Genomic DNA, 7,904 nt, shown 5'->3' with positions numbered 1-7,904 from the left:
TGAAAAGTACTGGAAGACTGGAGATTTTTAATTAGAAGTAATAAACAAATTTGTATAACTTCCTCACACCAGTTAGTTTGAAAAAATATTTTTCACCGGAGTACCCCTTTAAGGTCAATACAAAATGTCAGACAGATGTGATTAAAAGTTTAATCTGTCTCAGGGTTGAGACACCCAACAATGTCCAGAATGTCACTCAGTCCATCACAATGCAAGTGAGGGGCTGAGCACTCATTATAGGAGATGGGTTCCATTATAGTCTATGGGCCCGTCATGTATAACATGACTGATGGAGTGATGATCTAGCCACCACAGGAGGTCTCAGCACTGACACTGACTGATCAAAACATTTTACATGTCTGCATGATGTCAAAAGTTTTTATAATTGCAGTGGAAAGAAAGCGGTAAGCATGGTGTCACACAGCTAGGTTCACACAGTAGTTTGGTCATTTTTTTGTAACCAAAACCGGGAGTGGATTTGAAGCACAGAAAGGCTCTGTTCACACACTGTTAAAATTTAAAATAACGCCAATTATTTGCCATTAAATGGCGGCCATCCACTAAATTTCTACAGTGTGGGAACAGAGCCTTTCTGTGTTTTCAATTTACTCCTGGTTTTGGTTGCAAAATACTGGGCAAAATACTGAGCAAAAATACTGTGTGTGAACCTAGATTTAGGCTGGGTTCACACCAGATATAACACCGGCCGGTGTTACTGGAGATCATCCCGGATAGTACTGCAGTACTGGCCGGATGATCTTCATTTCTGCTGAATTCGGATGCAGGTGCACCAGTGTGCACCTGCATCCGAATTCACCACTGCACACAATGGAGCGTGTGGCTGGAGCTGCACGCTCCATTGTGTGAACTGCCATGTCTGTACGGCCGCTATTAGTGGCCGCAGAAAAATGCCATGACAGTTTTTTGTGCGGCTGCAGCGTATACTATGTTTATACGCGCCGTCTGGGATTCCATTCATTCCAATACAACGTATGTTTGCATAAATCGCGGCTGTTATTGCAAATTGCAACAACAGCTAAGATTTATGCAAACATATGTTGTGTGAACATGGCTTTAAGATGTAATCTGCCATTTTATACTAGTAGAAGAGAGAGAACACCATGCGGCGCACATAGCTTATTACTGCAGAACAAATGTGTGTAAGTGGCTAAACTTGCTGCTCACCTTGGGAGGTCATGTTACAAGCCCAAGACCGCCAGTCACTTTAGCGGTGGTTTGTACACCTTGATGCCGCTTGCAGCCCTTTCAACGGAACCAGGAGACTTGGTACAATAATTCAGCAGCGAAGACAGCACCAAAGTAGTAAAAAAATCTTGTGACTTTATTCACTCCCTCTTGTGCAATGTTTTGCCTTACTCAGAGCCAAAACGAAACATCGCGCTAGAGAGTGTGAATAAAGTCACAAGATTTTTTACTACTTTAGTGCTGCCTCTGCTGCTGCTCCGGAGGGGGTGTAGTCTGGTGAGGGGGGCATAATCCTACCTATCACTGATACTACTGCTCCGGAGGGGGTGTAGTCTGGTGAGGGGGGCATAATCCTAACTATCACTGATACTACTGCTCCGGAGGGGGTGTAGTCTGGTGAGGGGGGCATAATCCTACCTATCACTGATACTACTGCTCCGGAGGGGGTGCAGTCAGATGAGGGGGGCATAATCCTACCTATCACTGATACTGCTGCTGCTGCTCCAGAGGGGGTGCAGTCTGGTGAGGGGGGCATTATCCCACTTGTGTCTGTGTCTGCTGCTTATATCTTTATTTTTGAGTCGGTACACACGGCCACGTCATCAGCCGCTCAGCCGCGATTGGCTGAGCACAGTTATGCTCAGCCAATCGCGGCTGAGCTTCGGATGACGCTGCAGAGGGCGGGCAGCACTCGGGAAGATCCGCTGGCCGCCCGAAGAAGACGTCACTGCTGAGGATCGGAGACCGTGGTCGGCATGTGACAGGTATGAATAGCGCACCACACTTCCGGGTACACGGGTGGGGGTGGTGGGACACGGGAAGGGGGCCATTCACAGACATAACATACATTACAAAGTTGTATAACTTTGTAATGTGTGTTATTCTGTGAATAATTTTTTTGCGCCGGACAACCCCTTTAAGAAGAAGTTTGCACTCTGGAGGTCCCAGTTGTGCAGGAGATCCGTGAGGCTTGGGCGCTGATCAGCTGATTCAGGATTCTCACATCAAAGATGATAGGAGTTGTAGTAGACGTAGGAGTAAGATTTAAATCAATGGATAAATTGTTTCTAAGGGAATCCTCAATAGATCTGATGATCTCATCTGATGAAACACGTCATCCATTGATTAAAGTCTTACTGTTATATCAACTACAACACCTATCATCTTCGATGTGAGAATCCTCAGCTGATCAGAGCCTAAGCCTCACGGATCTCCGGCACAACTGGACCTCCAGAGTGTGAACTTCTCATCACATACATACAGTATACATATATACACAAATAGACATACTGCAGACATACATACTATATACATATATACACAAATAGACATACTGCAGACATACACACGGTATACATATATACACAAATAGACATACTGCAGACATACACACTGTATACATATATACTCAAATAGTCATACTGCAGACATACACACTGCATACATATATACACAAAAAGACATACTGCAGACATACACACTGTATACATATATACTCAAATAGACATACTGCAGACATACACACTGTATACATATATACTCAAATAGTCATACTGCAGACATACACACGCTATACATACTGTATATCCACAAATAGACATACTGCAGACATACAAACAGTATACATATATACACAAATAGACATACTGCAGACATACATACTGTATACATATATACACAAATAGACATACTGCAGACATACATACTGTATACATATATACACAAATAGACATACTGCAGACATACACACTGTATACATATATACTCAAATAGTCATACTGCAGACATACACACTGCATACATATATACACAAAAAGACATACTGCAGACATACACACTGTATACATATATACTCAAATAGACATACTGCAGACATACACACAGTATACATATATACTCAAATAGTCATACTGCAGACATACACACGCTATACATACTGTATATCCACAAATAGACATACTGCAGACATACAAACAGTATACATATATACACAAATAGACATACTGCAGACATACATACTGTATACATATATACACAAATAGACATACTGCAGACATACATACTGTATACATATATACACAAATAGACATACTGCAGACATACATACTGTATACATATATACTCAAATAGACATACTGCAGACATACATACTGTATACATGTATACACAAATAGACATACTGCAGACATACACACTGTATACATATATACACAAATAGACATACTGCAGACATACATACTGTATACATATATACACAAATAGACATACTGCAGACATACATACTGTATACATATATACTCAAATAGACATACTGCAGACATACATACTGTATACATATATACACAAATAGACATACTGCAGACATACACACTGTATACATATATACACAAATAGACATACTGCAGACATACATACTGTATACATATATACACAAATAGACATACTGCAGACATACACAAACATGCAGACACAACACACCTTACATATATACATCTAATCATACTAACACACACAGACTCACCAACATAGATACACAGATACAAAAGCATGCAGATTACACATATAAACCATCTATAGAACTACATTACATAATATACACTATATACATGATAGAAAACACACACTATATATATATAATCACTCACATGCATAAACACATGACACATGTACAGACACACACTGATGACAGATAGACAAGTATATACACACACACTCACATGTTCAGCAGGGCAGGAAGCTTCAGTCTTCTTGTCTCCATCTTCTCTTCTCCCAGCCAGGCCGGGCAGCCTGCAGCCTCTCCCCATCTCCTGTGCACCGACTGCACACAGCAACAGGAGAGTCACGTGATTGCAGAGGGGAGGGGGATGGAGGAGGCCCTGCTGCTGCTGCTGCTGCTCTGGTGACAAGCAGGAAGAGGTCAGAGCTGAGGCCCAGAGCTGATGTAAGGAGCCAGGTGAGCAGGGGGGAGGGGAGGGCCAATGATTATACAAAGAACAGGCCCTGATGCCGTGCTGAACTCACCCCAGCAGTGTGGGAGCTCCCGATATAAGGCAGCTTCCAAACGGGAGGCCCCTCTCTGGCTTAGGGGAAGGGCCCTGCAAGAGAGAGGAGGGGGTGGGGCCCACCGGGGGATCCCCCGGCTCCCCGGTGGCCCAGTCCGACCCTGTGTAGGACATTAGGGAGAAGTTGCTGAGCCAGTGTGATAATAACTCCCCTGGTATCTGACCGGCCATTTATGAAGGAGCAGGAGTTGGAGTCGGGAGTCGGAGTCGGTCCTGATAAAATTCAGGAGTCGGAATTGGAGTCGGTCCTGATAAGATTCAGGAGTCGGAGTTGGAGTCGGAGCTGCGGCTAACCGACTCCACAGCCCTGTCTGCAGGGCCATTTCGAAGGAAGTATTGTGCTATCTGGCGTAATCCAAGCCAGGGTCTATTCATCCTTGTTACACCTAGTCGCTGACTAGAGTGCATCCCGGCCAGCTGTACTGATTCCCCTGGATATAATAGCTCTGCATAGAGCTGTGCTTAGTGCACAACCAACTAAGGTGAGTGTGCAGTTACAGGCACCTTGTCTGCACTGTTTGTCTGACCTACTTTATACCAGGGCTGTAAACTCGGAGCTAGTTTTGGGTGGAGTTGGAGTCATGAAAAATTTACCCACTCCGACTCCAGCTTTTAAAAAATCTTTATAAGTTTTGCTCATCAATATATTTTATGAGCAACATTCTAATAGGACACTGCCCCTATTAGATAAGGGTGAAAAAGTTGTCGGTCACTATTTGGCAGTTTGTTTCTGAGCTTAAAGAGTCCATTGTTTGGGGGAGATCTGTGCTGTTCTCTTCCTGGATGTTGGATGATTGTATATGAGCAGCAGTGTAATGAAAAGGAGGAGGAGAAGCCATAAGCCATAAGTAGTGTAGACTGTGTGTTTGTGCGCTATGACTGCAGCAGATTAAGGCCCTATTCCACGGGACGATTATCGTTTGGATAATCGTTAACGATTAACGATCTCAAACGACCGCTATTGCGAAAGACCTGAAAACGTTCACTCATTTCCATGGAACGATAATCGTTACTTATGATCGTAATTGCGATCGTTTCTCTTCGCTATTTATTCGCTATTGCGTTCGTATCTATTGAGAACGACCGAACGATGTCTTATTCAATGCGAACGATTTGCTAACGAGCAACGATAAAAATAGGTCCAGGTCTTATTAAACGATCAACGATTTCTCGTTCGGTCGTTAATCGTTAACTGCATTTCAACCGAACAATTATCGTTCAGATTCGAATGATTTAACGATAATCTGAACGATAATCGTCCCGTGGAATAGGGCCCTAAGTGTGTGTGCTATGGCTACAAGTTTATTAGGTATGCATTAAAAGTACATCTAGTACCAATATTTACAATGAAAGATTCTCCAAACAACATAAGGCCATATCAGAGAGCTAAAAGTCAGTCTGTCTCGTCGTGTCTAGGAACCATCTGTCCAATGTCCACAGATATCAATTCCAAAGTTCAAACACTCACAGAAATTTCTGACAGCTCTCGACCAATTCATAAATGCCAATGAACAACAATATGTATCGTGCTCCTAGTGGTCCAAAACCATAATGTCCAGTTGGAGCCAGGAGACTGTTAGACCATATTTCCCATTAAACCATCTCGCCCAACGCGTTTCAGTAACACCGTACGTTACGTCATCAGGGGCCGTAGGGTAAAGGGTCAGTATAAGTAAGGGTACATAGATCATGTCACATAACAAAAACAATATTCATAGGCATGTTTAATACGCCAATAGGTAATGTGACAGCAATTAATTGTTAATCTTCTCTAAAGCAGAATGCGGTCGGCACCACTGACGCTGTGATAGCAGGAGGATATGCAGTGACACAGAAATTCCAACGGGGTGCTCCGTACAACAGAAGAATGTGCAATGTAAACAGTGAAGACAGAGGTCCGGGCACTCACCGATCTTCAGGGTATAAACCCACACACTGTATACACAGCGTATTTACTGCTGCGATACGCAGCGAATACGCAGCAAAAACGCAACAAATACGCAACAAAAACGCAGCAGATTAGATCTAAATAACTGAACTCAGCATTAAAGAAGCAGTTCACTTTTTTTTTTTTTTTGCCCCCCCGGGTAGCCGCTGTCATGTATACTTACATAAGATGATCGGTGTCCCGTTCCCGTCGGTCAGTTCCGTCCCGCGGTGCCGTTCACATCGGGCGCGCGCTCACTTCCGCCGGCGCTGTGACTCCTTTTCTCTCCCTTGTCATTTGAACGCCGGAAGTCACGCGCTTCCATAGAGAATGCATGGAAGCGAGTGACTTCCGGCGTATAATCACTGGGCAGAGAAGAGGACTTGCAGCAGCCGGCGGAAGTGAGCGCGCGCCCGATGTGAACAGCACCGCGGGACGGAACTGACCGACGGGAACGGGACACCGATCATCTTATGTAAGTATACATGACAGCGGCTACCTGGGGGGGAGAGAAAAAAAAAAAGTGAACTGCTTCTTTAAATCTTCACCATCAAACTGCTGCGTATTTGTTGCGTATTTGTTGCGTATTTGCTGCGTATACGGTGTGTGGGTTTGTACCCTCAGGAATCTTTATTCAGGCACAGTATACATCAGGGAAGGGAGGACAGGTGAAAGTGCGGGCGTACGCTTCCCCAGGACAGCTGTTTCCCGGCTGATTGCCGCTTCCTTAAGCTAGGGAAACCCTAGCTTGAGGAAACAAAATGGAAGGCCGTAACCTGTTACTTACAGTATGCGTGCAGCTTGGAGGTGTGCTCCTGACATCTGCTTTGGCAGAGTGCCGGGAGTGCCGCCAGCCGCCAACTCTTGTAGCTGCTGCACGGCCCGGCGCGTCTGACGTCACACGTACCAAAGGCGCGCGCTGGAGACTCGTCCCTCCCCCTGCACGCCCCGAGAGATGACATGGTGCTCGTGGGAGTGCCAATTCTAGATGTAGCAGGCAAAGTTAAGGGCCTCATTAAGACCGTGAGGTGTGATTGTCTGCAGGGTATAAATCCATCTTGTTTCTTCTGGAGTAATGTTTTATCCATGTCTCCCCCTCGAGGGGATGGATTGAGGCTTTCTATGGCTATGAATTTGAACGTATCATTGTTACCTCCATGGTGTTCGCGGGAGTGTATAGCTAGAGGAGTATCCCGTTTGTTCCTTATATCCCCTAGATGTTCTAAGATACGTTTTCTCCACTCCCTTATAGTTTTGCCCACATACTGTTTCCCACACTAACAAGTAGCCAAATAGATCACAGCTTTGGAGCTGCAGTTAATAAAGGAGCTAATTTTGTAGGTCTTGGATGTTTGGCTACTTCTGAATGTCTTAGTTTTGAGCACAGTAGGACAGGCCCTGCAGTGTCCACAGCTGTATGTACCTGCACCCTGTTGTGTATGTAACCATGTTTTGGGTTTTTCAACAGGTGATAGATGGCTTTGTGTCACCTTATCACCTAAACTCCCTTCCGGTAGGTGATTAAAGGATAATCTCCTATGACTTCGCTCAAATCCGGATCCATTTTAAGGATGTTCCAATGTTTTCTATAATACGCATAAGCCCCTTGGATTCTTCTCTCTTCCTGGGGTTCAGTAGCTCCTCCCTCTGTTTATTTTGGGCTAGATGGAAGGCATCCCTTAATGTATAGTCCGGGTATCCCCTTTCCC

This window comes from Dendropsophus ebraccatus, chromosome 13 (genome assembly GCF_027789765.1).
Source record: "Dendropsophus ebraccatus isolate aDenEbr1 chromosome 13, aDenEbr1.pat, whole genome shotgun sequence".
NCBI classification, from domain to species: domain Eukaryota; kingdom Metazoa; phylum Chordata; class Amphibia; order Anura; family Hylidae; genus Dendropsophus; species Dendropsophus ebraccatus.
Note: the sequence above shows the minus strand (reverse complement) of the source record.